The sequence below is a fragment of the Acomys minous genome (genome assembly GCF_964271855.1).
Source record: "Acomys minous genome assembly, chromosome: 8".
Classification (NCBI taxonomy): domain Eukaryota; kingdom Metazoa; phylum Chordata; class Mammalia; order Rodentia; family Muridae; genus Acomys; species Acomys minous.
This window is the reverse complement of record NC_140489.1, coordinates 4,039,588-4,056,610: the sequence shown is the minus strand read 5'-3', so window position 1 is coordinate 4,056,610 and position 17,023 is coordinate 4,039,588. Positions and strand designations below refer to the sequence as shown.

The 17,023-nt window shown below is 38.0% G+C and overlaps 1 gene segment (V, D, J or C); it reads right to left on the bottom strand.

Moving 5' to 3' along the window:
• Positions 1-17,023, bottom strand: part of LOC311603432 (Ig heavy chain V region 1-72-like) — a 127,658-nt gene that overhangs the window by 39,793 nt on the left and 70,842 nt on the right.

The following is a 17,023-nucleotide window of genomic DNA, read 5'->3' as shown; positions in this document are numbered from 1 at the left end:
GCCAATCTTCGTCATTTTGAACTCACCATGAACTTATGTAATGGATACATAGATAAGAAATGTTTAGATTTAAAGCATGTAACCTGTTGTATTTTAGGATTCATCTGCTTTTGTGATTAATTGTACTCTTCTGACTATAAGGTAATTCCCTGTTCTCAGAAGTATAAGTATGGTCTACAATAAACGTGGGAGAAAGAAAAGTTGGAGAGAAAAAATGGAGCACCTCAACTTCAGTTGAAGTTAAGATGCCTGACTTCATCCACTTTTTCTCCTGATCCTCTTCTCTTGAATGTATGTGTGTAAGTGGTTTATTTTCTATCTCTCTCTTACTTCTTATTTCTCTGTAGATTTGCACATAAGTTAGCAGACTCAGGGCCATCAGCCTTCTACAGCTAATAAGCCTAAGTTTACACCAACTTATTGGAAATGTCCGTAAAGAGGCCTATCTACAGATCAAAGAGCCTCCTTTTACGACCCCCATGAGTTTCCAGCCAGAAGCCACTTTTACAGCTTCAGCCATAGGAAAAGAGGTGGTCAGTTTAAGTTCTCCTCAGCCGCAGTACAGCCAGTCCCTAGGGAAGAAATCTTGGACTCTTTTTTCCCTCTCCTTCCTTTTTCTTCTTTCAATCCTGATTGGTTGCCTAAGCCATCAGCTCTGGCCACCCAAGAGATAAAGTGAACAAGAAGGTCATCCACAATCCAACACACCAGGGAGAAACTACTCAGGCAACTCTCTTCTCTTTGAGTCCAGCTCCCCCAAGCTCAGTATTCTCTTATTCATGGAAAGTCATGAGTAATGATTTTCAGAGTTTGGATATATTTGCTAATGCTTAGGGAATGAGAGCTCTGGGGATGAATTACCCACTAAAAGCTCCAATGTGTTAGTATAGCCAGGACCAATGTATATGACAAATGTGTGTGTATGTGTTTGTGTGTCCCTGCAAGTGAATACATGCAGAAAATCATTTGACAGAATCCAAGACACCTAGATAGATCAGAGATACAAGACACATACTTAAGTATAATACTTGCAAAATACAACAAGCTTATAAGCAACATCAGATTAAATGGTGAGAAACTTAAGACAGTTCCACTAAAATGAGGGACAAGACAAGACATCCCATTCTCACCATAACTCTCCAATGTAGTACTTGAAATCCTATCTACAGCAATAAGACATATAAATAAATCAAAGGGAAACAAATTTGAAAGGAAAAAAATCAAAGGATCTCTATTCACAAATGAGTGTACACATAAGTGACTGCTAAAATTCTACAAGAGATCTTCTGCGGCTGATACATACCTTCAGTGACATAGCTAAATTCAAAATTAACTTTAAAAATACAGTAGACCTCCTATACCAAAATCCCAAATGGATGAGAAAAACAGAGAAACAACACCTTTCACAATAGAAACAAATAATATAAACAACCTTGGTGTTATTCTAACCAGGAAAGGGAAAGATCTGTATGACAAGAATTTCAATTCACTGAAGAAAGAAAACTGAAGAAAAAATCAGAAGACAGAAAGTTCTCTCATGTTCATGGATTAGTAAGATTAACATGTAAAAAAAAATGGTCATCTTACCAACAGCAATCTGCAGATTCATTGTAATTCCCAACAAAATACCAACAAAATTATCTTCAGATTTTAATTTAAAAGAACAATTTTCAACTTCACATATACATACCCTGCCCAAAAAACGTGCCAAGTCTATTCTTGACTTCAGGTTTTTACTACAGAGCAATAGTAATAAAAATTGCATGGTAGTGGAATAGAAACAAACTGTTTAATCAATGGAATCAAATTAAAGGCCCAAAAATAAACACACACACACACACACACACACACACACACACACACACACACACACACACACACCAATGGACACTTGACTTTTAACATGGAATCTAATACCATACAATAGGAGCAAAACCATCCTCAGCAAATGGTACTTGGACTAACTGAATGTCTACATACATAAAACTAAGAAAGTTCCATACATTTGGAAGAGTTGCTGAAAGCATGGCTCTCTTCAGGCAATGAAAGCCAAACGAAGACAAGGGCCTTACCATCAGTTTGATGAAAGTAACCAATAGCCTTAGCAATAGACTGGCTGCTTGGGAGTTTGCATGGTGTCTTTTGACCAATAAATTGATTAATGTAACCCATTCCCTGAAATGGAAGCTTCATTTGGTTAGGGAAGTTGTCTGTTTTAATCGTTCCCTCCCCATTATTTTGAGATTCAATTTAGATTTCTTTCATTTATCTATATTTCTTTAATGCTGCTACTGAACATCTAGGCTGTTTCCTCTTTCCAGCTGTTGCAAAAAAGGGGCAACGTATATGCTGAGCAAGTGTCTTTGTGGTATGGTGTAACTTCTTTTGGGTATATGCCAAGGAGTAGTAAAGCTGGCTAGTGAGACACAACTATTCCAGTTTTCAAAGCAACCACCAGTTGATTCACCCAGGGTTGTACAAATTTATACTCCCAACAGAAATGGAAAAGTGTTTCCCTTGATCCATGTCCTTGCCAGCATGAGCTGTCACTTGAGTTTTTTTTTTTAACTCAGTCATTCCAACAGGTGTTAGATGGAATCTCACCATGATCTTGATTTATGTTTCCCTGATGGCTAAGAATGTTCACCATCGTTTTATTCACTTCTCAGACATTAGACATTTCTAAGTTGAGAATTATTTATTTAGTACTAGACCCCATTTTTAATTGACACTGAACTGCCATCCAGAGAGCATACACATGATGGACTTTGACTACCTGCATATAAGTAACAGTTGTGCAGTATTCAATTAGGAGGCAAGGACTAGAAGATTATTCTGAATTGTTTTCAATCCCTAATTTTCAGGAGTAGGAGACTGGAATGTTCCTTATAAACTCACTGGTATTTTGAACAACATTTTAAATTCAACATAGATCTGCAAAATCTAGAGCATAGAATTGGCCTAGGGGATTCATGCCTCCACTTTCCCATAGGATTGCATCCATATGAAGCACGTGGCAATCAGGTTTTCACAGAGTGAATAACTGCTGTAGGAACATGAAAATTTAGTGTTCTTAGCTAAAATATCTTCATACTGAATTTTTTTTCTTTAAGATTACCAAGTACTACAAGACTCCACACATGTAGTAATTCACCCACTATCCAAAACCAAGTATTTTATATAAAAAGGGAGAACACAATGTATGCAATGGACTGGGACAGTTGATGATGCATCAGTGTTCTGTAAATGCTTGAGAATGTAGGGCATGTTACTGAGACTGGGAAGAAAGAGAATTTGGGCCAAAAGTATGTACATACAGTGAGGTGATGAATGAGTTCTATAAAAAGATATAATAATATTTTAACCAAGTTACAGGAACTATACTTATGTAGCAATGCTTTCTAAAATGAGTATATCTTCCAAACCAAGAGAATGGATCTTCTGCTGGAACACAAATCCACACACTTATAGATGAATGAATTTTGACAAAATAACAAAAGTCACATAGTTGAATAAACATATATTCATGTAATGGTGCTAGTCAAACAGGATATCTCCATTTAAAGTATGCATATAGATACAAGTTAATCACCCTGCACAAAAGTGAAGTCAAAATGGATCAAAACATAAAAGTAAAACCAGATACACTAAATCTATTAGACAAGAAAGTGGGGAAAAGCCTTGAACTCACTGGCACAGGAGACAACTTCCTGAACAGAACTACAACAGCTCAGACACTAAAATAAACAATTAATAAATGGACCTCATGAAATTGAAAACCTTCTATAAAGCAAAGGACACTGTCAATAGGACAAAATGACAGCCTACACAATAGGAAAAGATCTTTACCAATGCATCATCTGACAAAAGGCTAATATCCAAAATATATAGAGAAAGTAAGATGGTGTTTAAACACCATCAAATCAAGTCATCTAATTAAAAATGGGGTACAGAGCTAAGTTGAGAATTGTCAACAGAGGAGTCTCTAATTGCTGAGAAGCACTTAAAGAAACGCCCAATGTCCTTAGTCATCAGAGAAATCAAAATCAAAATGACTGAGAGATTCCATCTTACACCTGTCAGAATGTCTAAGCTCAAAAGCACAAGTAACTTTATACGATGGCAAGGCTGTGAAGAAAGGGGAACACTCCTCAATTGCTAGCAGGATTACAAAATTGTCCAACACTTTAGAAATCAATCTGGCGCTTCTCAGAACATTGTGAATTGTGCTATTTCAAGATCCAGCTATACCTCTCCTAGGCATATAACTGAAAGATGCTCTACCAAACAACAAAGACATTTACTCAACTGTGTCCATAGCAGCTCTATTTATAGTAGCTAGACTATGGAAACAATCTAAATGTCCCTCAATCAAATCATTGGTAAAGAAACCGTTGTACTTTTAGGCAATGAGATACTACTTACCTATTAAAAACAATCATGAAATTTGCAGGCAAGGAGGCTGAAGTAGAAAGATCATGCTGAGTGAGTGAGGAAGTGAGGGTGGGACTAGGAGAGGGTGAAAATCAGACTATAAATTGATTAATAAATTATTTAATAGAAAACAAAGAAATAAAAATAGATTTTCTTTTCTCATACAATATATCATATTTACAGTTCCCCTCCTTCTACTACTTCCAATTGCTCCCTTCTACTCCTCCTGTATCCACTACCTTTCTATGTCTCCTTAGAACAGGGCAGCCTTATAAAAGGTAAAACAAGCTTAGAACAATAAGTATAATAAGCTAAAACAAAAATTATCACATTGTCCATGAAGTTGAAAAAGGAAATCAAGAAAAGACATAAGAATCAGAGACCCATTTGTTCATGTTCTCAGAGTCCAATGAAAATACTTTTGATGACAAATAGTGAGATCCAATGGAGACACAATGCAGAAAGAAAGAACTTGGAGCGCATAACATTGAGTGGGATGCCCATCAAATCCCACCCTTCAGAGCTCATGGAAATCCACAGAAAATGTAGTTGAAAGAGCCAGAAGGTGTGGAGGACACCAGAAAAACAAGGGTGTCTAAGTCAACATGAGCAAAAGTCATGTGAACTCAAAAAAACTGAAGCAGCCAGCATAGGAAACACACAAGTTTCAATCTGGTACTCTTCTATTTTTTTTCTGGAACTCTTCTTTTATATTACAGCTTTCAGTTTAGTACCACACTTCTTATCCAGTTTTTCCATTTACAGACCTCTAGGTTGTTTCCAATTTTTCCTAATATCAATAGAGCATCAATGAATATGAGGATCAAGAATCTCTAGTGTAGTTTGGGTTTATGCTAAAGAGTAGTATATTTGGATATTAAGACAGAACTGTTCCCAGCTTCCAGTGCAACAGCAAGACTGACTTCCATAGTGACTGCACACAGTGGGGAGCTTTTCTCTGTGAGTTGTGTGAATACTTGAAAATGACTTCTACATCATATAACAGGGAATTTTTTTAATCAAGGACTGACAACCACTGACAGATGTCTCTCCAGTAGGTTGGAGAGTCACATTCAATCCATAGGCAAAAAACGGAAGATTTCGCTGCCTCTGATCATGTCTTGTCTTCTAGCTGGAGGACACAGTAGGTTCTTTTATGAAGTCACTGGTAGTTCAAAATGAATTTTAAGTTCAACATAGGTTTGAATGCTCTCTACCATAGAAATGACTAAGGACTTTCATGTTTACCACAACATAATCAGTGTATGAGATCTCATCCACACTAGGCAGAGGGCATTCATATTAGAAGAGGAAAGAATGTCTCCTACAGGAACATGCAAAATTAATGTTCTGAGCTACAGAATCAAATCCTGAGATTACCAGCTACCACAGGTGTCTCTTTACTGAGTGATAGTCACTCATTTCCACAAAATGAAATCTTCTATTAAAAATTGTGACCACTTCATAACAAGGAATATACCCAATAGATCCTAGAGACACTTGCTTAGTCATAATCATTGCTGGTGTATTGACATTAGCAAAAATTGGAAACAGCTTAGAGGTCTGTGAGTAGAAAAAATGGATAAAAAATGTGGACTAAACTGAAAGCTCTAATATATATGGAGAGGACCAGATACAGACCTGTATCTTTCCTTTCATGGATGCTTCAGGTTCTCTGAGTTCACATGCCCTTTGCACAGTGGACTGTGAGAGACGATGATGTGTCAGTGTGTGTCCATGTTCTATAAAAGCCTGACACTGTAGGTCAGTGCACCAAGATAGGAGAGGAAATATATTGGAGAACAGAGACTTGTGTATAATCTCAAAACTATCTTCAATTAATAATTATATACATTGGATCAATATATTAGTTTTATGAAAATTGATTTAATGTCTTTTGATCAACATATGATAATGAGGTTTATGGGGCAGTATCGTATTCTATAAATATCTCTTACATTCTAGAAGACCAGAACTACTTCTGGAAAACACATTCAGAATTTAAAACACACATTCAGGTCACTTAAGACTATGAAAGAAGTTTTTATTTAGTCATTGGTAATTTATGTGGATTTTTTTTGTGTGTGTGTGTTTTCTTTTTTATTATTAATTTATTCTTGTTACATCTTATTGGTTATCCCATCCCTTGTATCCTCCCATTCTTCCCTCCCTCCCATTTTCCCCTTATTCCCCTCCCCTATGACAGTTCCTGAGGGGGATTACCTCCCCCTCTATATGATCATAGGGTATCAAGTCTCTTCTTGGTAACCTGCTGTCCTTCCTCTGAGTGCCATCAGGTCTCCCCGTCCAGGGGATATGGTCAGAGGTGAGGCACCAGAGTGTGTGAGAAAGTAATATCCCACTCTCCACTCTACTGTGGAGAGTGTTCTGTCCATTGTCTAGATCTGGGTAGGGGTTTAAGGTTTACCGCCTGTATTGTCCTTGTCTGGTGCCTAGTTTGAGTGGGACCCCTGTGCCCAAATCTGCCTATCATAATGTTCTATTTGTAGGCTTCTAGGACCCTCTGGGTCCTTCTACTTTGCCTTTCTCCCATGAATCTCACATCTAGAGTCCCACTAGTATGTCCTCTCTTCTGTCTCTGTTTCCTGGTAAGTGAAGGCTTTTGTGGGACATGCCCATTGGGCTAATATGCAGATATAAGTGAGTATATACCATTTGAGTCTTTCTGCTTCTGGGTTAACTCACTCATTATGATCATTTCTAGCTCAATCCATTTATCCACAAATTTCTGGAATTCCTTGTTTTTAATAGCTGAATAGTATTCCATACTGTATATGTACCACAGTTTCTTTATCCATTCTTCTATTGAGGGACACTTAGGCTGTTTCCATGTTCTGGCTATTATGAATAAGGCTGCTATGAACATGGTTGAGCAAATTTTCTTATTGTGTGCTGGAGCATCTTCTGGGTTTATTCCAAGGAGTGGAATAGCTGGGTCTTGAGGAAGCCCTATTCCCATTTTTCTGAGATAGCACCAGATAGATTTCCAAAGTGGTTGTACTAGTTTACATTCCCACCAGCAATGAAGGAGTGTTCCTCTCTCCCCACATCCTCACCAGCATGTGGTGTCGCTTGAATTTTTTATCTTAGCCATTCTGATAGGTGTAAGATGGAATCTCAGCGTTGTTTTGAATTGCATTTCCCTGATGATTAAGGAGGTTGAGCATTTCTTTAAGTGTTTCTCAGCCATTTGATATTCCTCTGTTGAGAATTCTCTGTTTAGTTCCATGCCCCATTTCTCGATTGGGTTATTTGGTTTGATGGTATTTAATTTCTTGAGTTCTTTATATATTTTGGATATTAGACCTTTGTCAGATGTGGGGTTGGTGAAGATCTTTTCCCAGTCTGTAGACTGTCGCTTTGTACTCTTTACGGTGTCATCTGCCTTACAGAAGCTTTTCAGCCTCATGAGGTCCCATTTATTAATTGTTGACATTAATGCCTGGGCTGTTGGTGTCCTGTTCAGGAAGTTGTCTCCTGTGCCAATATGTTCCAGGCTCTTCCCCACTTTTTCTTCTAAGTGATTTAGTGTCTCTGGTTTTATGTTGAGGTCTTTAATCCACTTGGATTTGAGTTTTGTACAAGGTGACAAATATGGGTCCAGTTGCATTTTTTTACACATAGACATCCCTGGGTGCTTGCTCAATTTATGTGGATTTTAAAAGTGAAATTCATATTATAATTTATTCAAAGAAATTCCATCAATGGTTTCAGTCTTGTGGAATCCAGAAATATTTTGTAACTATATATTATCAAAGTATTCCTTTTGTATTGACTTATAAAGAAATAAACTTGATAATGGAGGCAATCACTAGTTAACTGTGTCTAGTTGCACTGTACAGTAGGGACAAATTCAATTATCATCACTTTATTCACTGCGGTAATCTTGAAAATTTAACAAAGTATGTAAAGTAATGTGAGCAAGAGGAAGACAAATGGACATATGGGACAATTATTCCTGAGCAAGTCTCCAGGCTAATATTCTCTGTCTTCTCCATCTAAGGGCAGCTTCCTGCTCCTCCAGGGTTTCTGACACACTCAGGATGTGGTTGCAGCACTGTGTGATTCGCACAATAGTAGACCGCAGAGTCCTCAGATGTCAGGCTACTGAGCTCCATGTAGGCTGTGCTGGAGGATGTGTCTGCAGTCAGTGTGGCCTTGCCCTGGAACTTCTGATTGTAACTAGTCTCACCAAATACAGGAACAATATATCCAATCCACTCCAGGCCCTGTCCAGGGCTCTGCTTCACCCAGTACATAACAGAGCTGGTGAAGGTGTAGCCTGAAGCCTTGCAGGACAACTTCACTGAGGACCCAGGCCTCACCAACTCAGCCCCAGACTGCTGCAGCTGGACCTGGGAGTGGACACCTGTGAGGAGAAATACACAGTGGATGGCATTGTCATGTCTGTCCCACTTAGTTGTTTGAATTGGGGAACCCCTTACCAGTAGATGCTGCAAGCAGGAAAAGAATCAAGCTCCATCCCATGGTGAGGGCCAGAGTGTTCAGAGAGTGTGTAGAGGACACTGATCACGTGTTGTTATAGTGTGTGGACATCCCTGTATGTAACAACCATACACTCACAAAATTTGCATATTCATGACCAAGGTACATCTTAAATGAGGAACAGATCCAGCTGCAGAAGGAGGCAGTACAGAACAGCTGGGTCAGGAAGCTGATGGTGAGATGCAAGTGCTAACCCTCTCTGAGGAAATGCAGCCCATATCACTTCCATGAGCCCTGTGCAGGTGCTGTGGACGTAACATCTGGGCCTAAACTCTCAGTATATTTCTGGCCTGATGGAGTGACTTCAGGCTGGGACAAAGTTATCAGATGAATTTACAGAAAGAGGTTGTGATATTGACAGTGACTTGAAATCTCCAAACCTGGTAAGTTATGAGAATGTAGACAGGCCTTAAGAGTAGGTTGCATACAAAAAATGATCAAAATGACCCAAAAGGAACATACGTCAGAAATATTAGAACATCAAATTTATTGCAGCCCTATCTGCAGTAACTAAATTACAGAAATAAAACACATGTCTGTCATGAGATGAATACATAAGAAAGATGATTATATATGCAGCACAATATGTCACTTTCATTTGAAATAATAAATCTTTTTTTAAAACACAATGAATAAATCTAAGCGGTGTCCCAGCTGTACCCTCACAATCATATACTCAAATGACTCCTCATCTTATTACAGAGACACTTCCACAGCCATGTTTATTGCTGCTCCATTCAAAGGTTGGTAAATGGAATTCATCTAGATTTGTAACAAAAGACAAATAGATAATCACAGTGTGGGATGTATGTACAATGGAATACTACTCAGTTGTAAAGCATGAATTATAAATCTTTAATTATGTGGATAAACCTGTAAAAATATGATGAATGAGATCACCAGATCCTTAAAGCAAATGATTCATGTGTTTATTCATACACTGTTTCATAATTTGAATATTTTGTGTGTTTAATTTGTAGAAGGCAAGAGTCTAGAATTATGCCCTTATGGTCTAAGGAACTGAGGGGGAGGATATAGAAAACGAACATCATAAGTTAAAGCAGAGAGGTATCATACTGGGCACACAAAGCTTCACACATGAAGTGGTGTGGGGAAATGAAAGCCATAGGCATTGGTGTAGAATAAACCAAAATGAACACTTATAAGAAAACTATGTGAAATCTATGTTCTTGAAATAGTAGTAAAAATAAAACTAGACATAGAATGCATGTGGCATGAGAAATAAAAGTGAGTATAACTGAAATAATGAAAATTAGGTTATGGAGTACAGTTTTAATTTTATAACAAACTTTCTGGAAATAATGAACAATTCATAGTTGTTCATTTTAAATTTGTAATTTTACATATCTTAATGGGATAATTTTTACTTTCAGGTTGTGGAGTGGCTTTATTGATCTGTGGATACAGTATTTTTTTATCAAAATTATTAAACCTATTGAAAGTGTATGCAAAACAGGTGATATGCAGATAAGACTTGTAAATTACTTTTTAGTATTTTCTCAATGGCTTTGTTCATGTTCTATGTTTATGGGGTATGTATTTTTGTATAAAGTATAAAGAACATGGTGAGCTTTCCATTTTATTTTAACTTGTGAGTCTTTGAACAGAGGCACCTGCATGGGAGGGCAGTGCTGCTCCCAGAGACACAAGTTATTAATAGACCATCTCAGTGCAGCCCCAGGATAACTCCATCTTTGTTAATGAACAGAGAGACCCCACAGGTGATGAAAACAGCACTAAATATTGCAATTTCCCTTGGTTCTCACAATAACTTCATGGTTAGGCCTTATATCTAAGAAACAATTTAAATAATGAACAGATTTTAAAAGCCAGAAAGGATAGATGACTCCAGTGAAAGAGAGTCTTGCAGATACAGGAGGATGGATGCACATATGAACTCACAGTGACTGCTGCTTCAGGAATGGAGCCTGAACCAAGTTAACCCTGATAAGATCCTCGTGTTGAGAGAGGTCATGGACATAGGCTTTCAACCCCAACCAGGAAGTTTCTGAAACTGACACTTCCTTACAAAGGAAAAAAATTGTTTGCTTAATAGAATATAATTCTGTATACCACACTTAAGGGTGGATTCATGCCCAGACAGAAATGGCCAACACAAACTGACCTTAGTGGCATTACTGTATGTATCATGTCTCAAAGCACTGTTAATTTCTTTTTGTCTTACTTGACTTTTGCATAGCTTTGTGTTTTTACCTGGCCTCTGTGTGTGTGTGTGTGTGTGTGTGTGTGTGTGTGTGTGTGTGTGTGTGTGTGTGTGTGTTGCTATTTTTGTTTGTTTTAAGCCTCTTTTGATCGTTTCTTGGCTATGTGTTTGCGTCTACAGAAAGAATGAAAGGGAGTGTGGTTTGGTGACTGTGCGCATAGGAAGGACCTGGGAAGACTTTGTGGAGGGATTCAGAGCTCAGAATACATTGTATGGATTTTTTCCATTGTACAAAATAAAAACTGAGTAAAATAAACAAGAAAATGTAAACCTGTGAAGTGTGCACTTTTCACTGTGTTTGTACATGGAAACTTCACAGCAGGTGCGGGTCAGCTACTACATATTGAGGAAGGAAACCACAGAAGATACAGAGTCCTTTCCACATCAACATCATCTCTATCTGGGGATTATTGACTCCATTGTGTCCTTGCTGGTCATGAGGTAGGTTTGTCATGGTTTATACTCGTTTCCCTGTCTTCCTTGAGCAGTAGCATAGGAGCAACTTAAGTGCTCACAGGGCTCAGCTGCAGGAAGAAATGGATCTTGCTTACATTAAAATGATGACTGATGTTTCAGAGGTCAACTTTAAATTTTTTCTATATTATCAATGGCTGATCACTGGTGGCAGTTGGATCCATCTCCAGCCATTCCAACTTGTAATAAGGTGATTACAGGAGAGAACAAAGTCTTGGAGACCTTCAGTATGCTATACCTGAGGCAGAGCACCTGAGGTCTGAAGGACCAAAATCAATCTTAGGCTCAGAATGCAGGACTCCCATGTATGCAGATGTGAACCCCTGGGACACTCAGACACAGGAATAAACAGAAAGAAGAAGACCTCTGTGGTAACCGCAGATCAGTTAGCAACTTCGAAAAATTCACATTGAGATGGATGTAGAATTAAAGTAAATTTGGAGTGTTTCTTAATATGATTCCTATGTTGCATTTTCATACATTTATAGGAAAGCGAGAGGGAGAACAGCTGTTTGACAAAAGCCTCAAGGGAAGAGAAAATATCTCATTTAAAAGACTTCAAAGTCCAGAGCCCTCTTATACCTAGACAGTGCATGTATTAGGAAAGTTTTCCAGGAGCTGAACATTTTAATTGATGCAGCATTGACTTTGATTATACTCCCATTAATAAGAGAAATCAATAGTATTATGTAATCTTTTAAGTGCATGTGTATATAAGTGTCCAAAGTGCATCTGCACATATTAAAATAAGAATACATGCTACAGGTAATCAAGTTACTTGGGTGCATTTTGCTCTAACTTCCTAACCAGGGATCAGTGCACCTAATATTTCAGTAAAGAAATGCTTGACTAGTCAGCTGCATGGCTTCTCTTCTATCCCATGCCAGAACTGATGTGATGTGGTTGACTATAGATCAGAAATTAAGACTCTCCAGGCAACACACTCTTCTCACAGAAGGAGAGTTATCATAACTGTCCAGGGGCCATATGGGCTTGTTGTCATTTCAGCATCCATGTTGTGCTAGGAAATGTCAATAATCCCGCACTACACACTCCAGTATGGCGAGATGCTGATGCCTCTCATGGATGGCAATGCACAAGAGTCATTGGCTGGTTAAGTGGTGTGAATTTACATAGATGTCCTCCTCTTACACTGTAATCTATTCATAAAGTTATGGGCTCTGTTAGCTTCCAGATAGAGGATATGTGCTTATTCTCCTAAATCAAAGTAATGTGGGGATCAGAATATATGCACAACTGTTGGAATGTCTGGGACTGTGCTGGAGTTTTCCTCCAATACATGCACACTCTGATTTCCAGCATTTCTTATTCAGCCTTTACTTTGTGCATTATTTTGTCCCTCTCATCTGGGAAGGCACTGCTTACATCAGTCATAAACACCCAGGGATTCCTTTTGGAACTAGGCAATATTTGGTGTTTCTGAACCACTGTCAGTATTCCTGAGCACCTCTGCGTGGAGCACTGTATGTGAAAACTGGCTCATGTCTCCTCACTCTGATTCTCTCACAGACTGATACACCAAGGTGTCCTCAGTGTTCTGATACCTGAGATGAAGGAAAACCCAGTTTACATGTTTCCTGGGGTCTTTGGAATTTCCACTGAAACTTACCTCAGAAGGAAGTTCCATACAAATGCTGCAACCCCTTCCTCTGGAACTAATTCATAAATGAGCAACAGTAACAACTGAAGAGTCTTCAGCAAAGCATCAAGTATGTCTGTAACAGCCTTGGTCCAATGACTGTGGGAGAAGGTCCTATGTGGCTGTGATCAGTGTTCTATAACAGGCTTGTTGTAAGCATAAGGTTATTGTGCAGTTTACATTCTGCTTTCCTGTCTAAGTGTTTTGTAAACTCTTCTTCCCAATTGTCCTCCTTTTATGTAAGTAAAGCAGCCTACAGACAATTGATGAGCAAGGGAGAGAATATGGCTGGACTTCCTGCCATCCAGGGAAGGAGAAGTTAAGGAATTCATCCTCAGGGAGAGGCCCTAGGAAGATCCAGACTTAGGAGCTGAAGCAGAAGAAATCCACAGAAGAAATCTACAAAGTACAAATATAGCTGGGATGTTTGCTGGGAGTGATACATAATAGCACGGAGAGTTAAGAAAAGAGTTTAAATATTCGGATTGTATTGTGAAGCCTTGTATTATGAAAGAATCTCAGTCATTGTTCTGATAGCCAGGTTGAGAAATAAGAAACAAACACTGTTTTATAAAATAGGTTCAACAACTGGAGTCCATCAAAGGCAGAATTTACATTAATCTAGCAAGAACTTATGTAGAAAATAAGACTACAGAGGAGGTGTGTAGTTCTTTTCAAGAGCAGAGGAACTGCAGTTTCTAGAGCAGAAGTTCACAGTGCCATGATTAGACAGACCCCTGCACAGCAGCAAGGTCTCCAGATGGATGAAGAAAAACAAAAATTGACACATGCAAACCCCAGAGAGGCAGTTTCTTTCCATGGAGAGAAAAAAAGTGGCTTTTTAACACAAGTAAACTTTTAAATTCAAGACTTTCCTAGCCAAGGCATTAAAACACCTTTGCAAAGGGTCTCTTCATAGCCTAACTCCTAAAGGCAAGAAGAGAAATACTTGTGGACCCAACAACTTCCCAAAGGATGGGAGGCATCAGGATCCAGTGGAGGAGGCAGAAAAATGCCAATACCTGGAAGAAGTAGGCAAAGACACCTGAAGCCTCAAAAATCTGAATTGGTAGAGTCTAAAGGAAAGCTGAATCTAGGAAGAGGTTTAGAGATTTTTTTTAAAGATTATTTTCTGTGTTGAAAATGGAAGACAGTGATATAGTCCTTCTGGATTCCATTTCTGTTTGCCTCTCTTAGCATATTGTAATATCTGGATTGCAAGACATCCCCCAAGAATCACTAGGAATTGAATACAATGTAAACTGCACAGGGTCACTTTATTTAACAAGCTCAGAGCTCAGACCTTGAGTCTTCCATCAAATGGGAAGATGGCAGCCCCAGCTGATCTGGTCCAAGGCTCTTAAAAGGGAAAACCACAATTAAGCATTTCCAATCTTTGGCATTACATGATTGGTTAAAGGGTACATAGGAATGTTGATCTTTAAGCTGATTGGAAGGTGCCTCTAGGCTAAACCACAAGGGGGACATTTTATTTAAACTATGCATCATAACCCAATTGACCGGCATTCTGATTGGTTGACAGCTACATCTTGTGTAAGCTTGTTGTTTTTCTCTGAGACACAAAGGAGACTGTTTTTGCATAAAAGCAGGCATGAAAATGAAAAATATGATTGTATCCTTGAATCTCAAATATGAAACATTTAACATATATTTTGGGAAACACTATGATGTATATCTCTCAAAGGCTTGCTATTAGAAGGGAGTGGACTATTTGCTTATTCTGAACAGGAGGTAATGACCAACCTGTGATTTGAAAAACATTTTTCAGCACTAAATCTCTGCTTCAGAAATGTACTCTTGGCCTATATACACATCCACAACCCTTTGTGGAGATCTCCCCTTCAAGGAGTGTGAAGTATCTTGATACTGAAAATAACTTCTCCAGCAGGTATCAGACAAGTCACTGAATCAAGGTGTTACAGACACTTAACAGATGCTTTTGCAGTGCACTGCAGAATTTCATTCAAGTCAAAACCAGACACAAAAGATTGCCCTGCATTCTGGTCAGTTCTTGGTTTCCACAAGTAGGACACAGCAGTGTTCTTAACATTTTACATTCAACAAGTATTTGCAAAATCTAGAGCAAAGAATTGGCCTAGGAGATTCATGCCTGCACATTCCCATAAGATTTCATCCATATGAAGCACATGACATTCAGATTTTCACAGAAAGTGAGTATCTTCTGTAGGAATATGCATTCTTAATACTCTGATCCAAAAATTCTTCATACTGAATTATTTTCCTTGAGATTATGAAGTACCATAAGTCTCCCTGCTGGTTGTTATTCACCCACTACCCAAAACCAAGTATTTTATAGAAAAAGGGAGACCACAATGTATGCAATGGACTGTGAAAGTTGATGCTGCATCAGTGTTCTGTAAATATTTGAGAATATAGGACATGTTACTGAGACTAGGAGAGAAGGAAATATGGGCCAAAGATATGAACATAAAATGAGGTGATAAATGAGTTGTATGAAATAATTTAATAATACTTTTGACCAAATTATAGGAAACATACTTCTGTGGCAATGCTTTCTAATATAAGTATATCCTACAATCTAAGAGACTAGATCTTCTGCTGAAACACAAAGCCAGAATTAACAAGACAACTTCAGGTTACATCAGAATTGACATGATTAGTTGAGTTTTTATTTGACCAAAGGTTGGTGAATTGGGTTTTCCAGGCCTTATTCATATTATTATTCTCTGCTATTCCAGAAAAAGTTCTTTGCACTCATGATCCAGAGATATTTTTATCATTGAGTAATTTACTCATTTTGTCATGGATTGCTGGGAGCAGTCACATGCTGGATTGGAAAAGCAAGCAAATGAGCTTCCTGAAGGCAGCCCACTGCTTCTTGAACAACTAATGCAGGACCATTTATGGTTGCTATACTGCCTTTCCATGCTTGTGCCTTATATCTGGGACATATAGGCAATAGAAATACAATAGAAATACTCCTCCATAGGTGCTATTCTCTCTGTTGGTCAGATTTCCTACAGATGATTTTATAATTCCTGATGCTTTCTAATTGATTTAAATAACTTTAAGCCCTCCTGTAATATACTGAAAACTGTTAGGAGCACTATAAACATCCGTGTGACTTACAGCAAGATGGAAAGCAACATTGCATTAAATGAATAATCAAGTAAATACATTAATTCTAGGTATAGTCCAAGGATACAGCCCAGGTGTGCATCATGATAAGACAGAGAATATGAATATAGAAAAAGCAAAGAAACACATTTATCTGTACAAGACAAGAGAGACACCTGAGTCATGGAAAAACCTTGACATAAAAAATGTTATTTCTTTGAACACATAACATACATTTGAAATTAGCAAAAGATAAAACTTCAGCTTTAAATTCATAATGAACATAGAGTAAAACTACTGCTTTAAAGTTGTAATAAACAAAGTACCTTGTTAGATATTAGGATCAATAGTTCTACTGAAACTCCCCTTTCATGTAACATGTTTATTTGTTTTTGAATGATGTAATTTTTTCCATACATAGAAAGCTTTTTTATTGCATAATAAAATAACCCAGGGTAAAGTTAAGAAGTTGTTGAAACCATCTGTTTCATCCAAAAAAGTGTCTGTCTGTTTGTATGTCTGATTGTCTGTATATATTGCCTGCATGCATACATGAATATGTG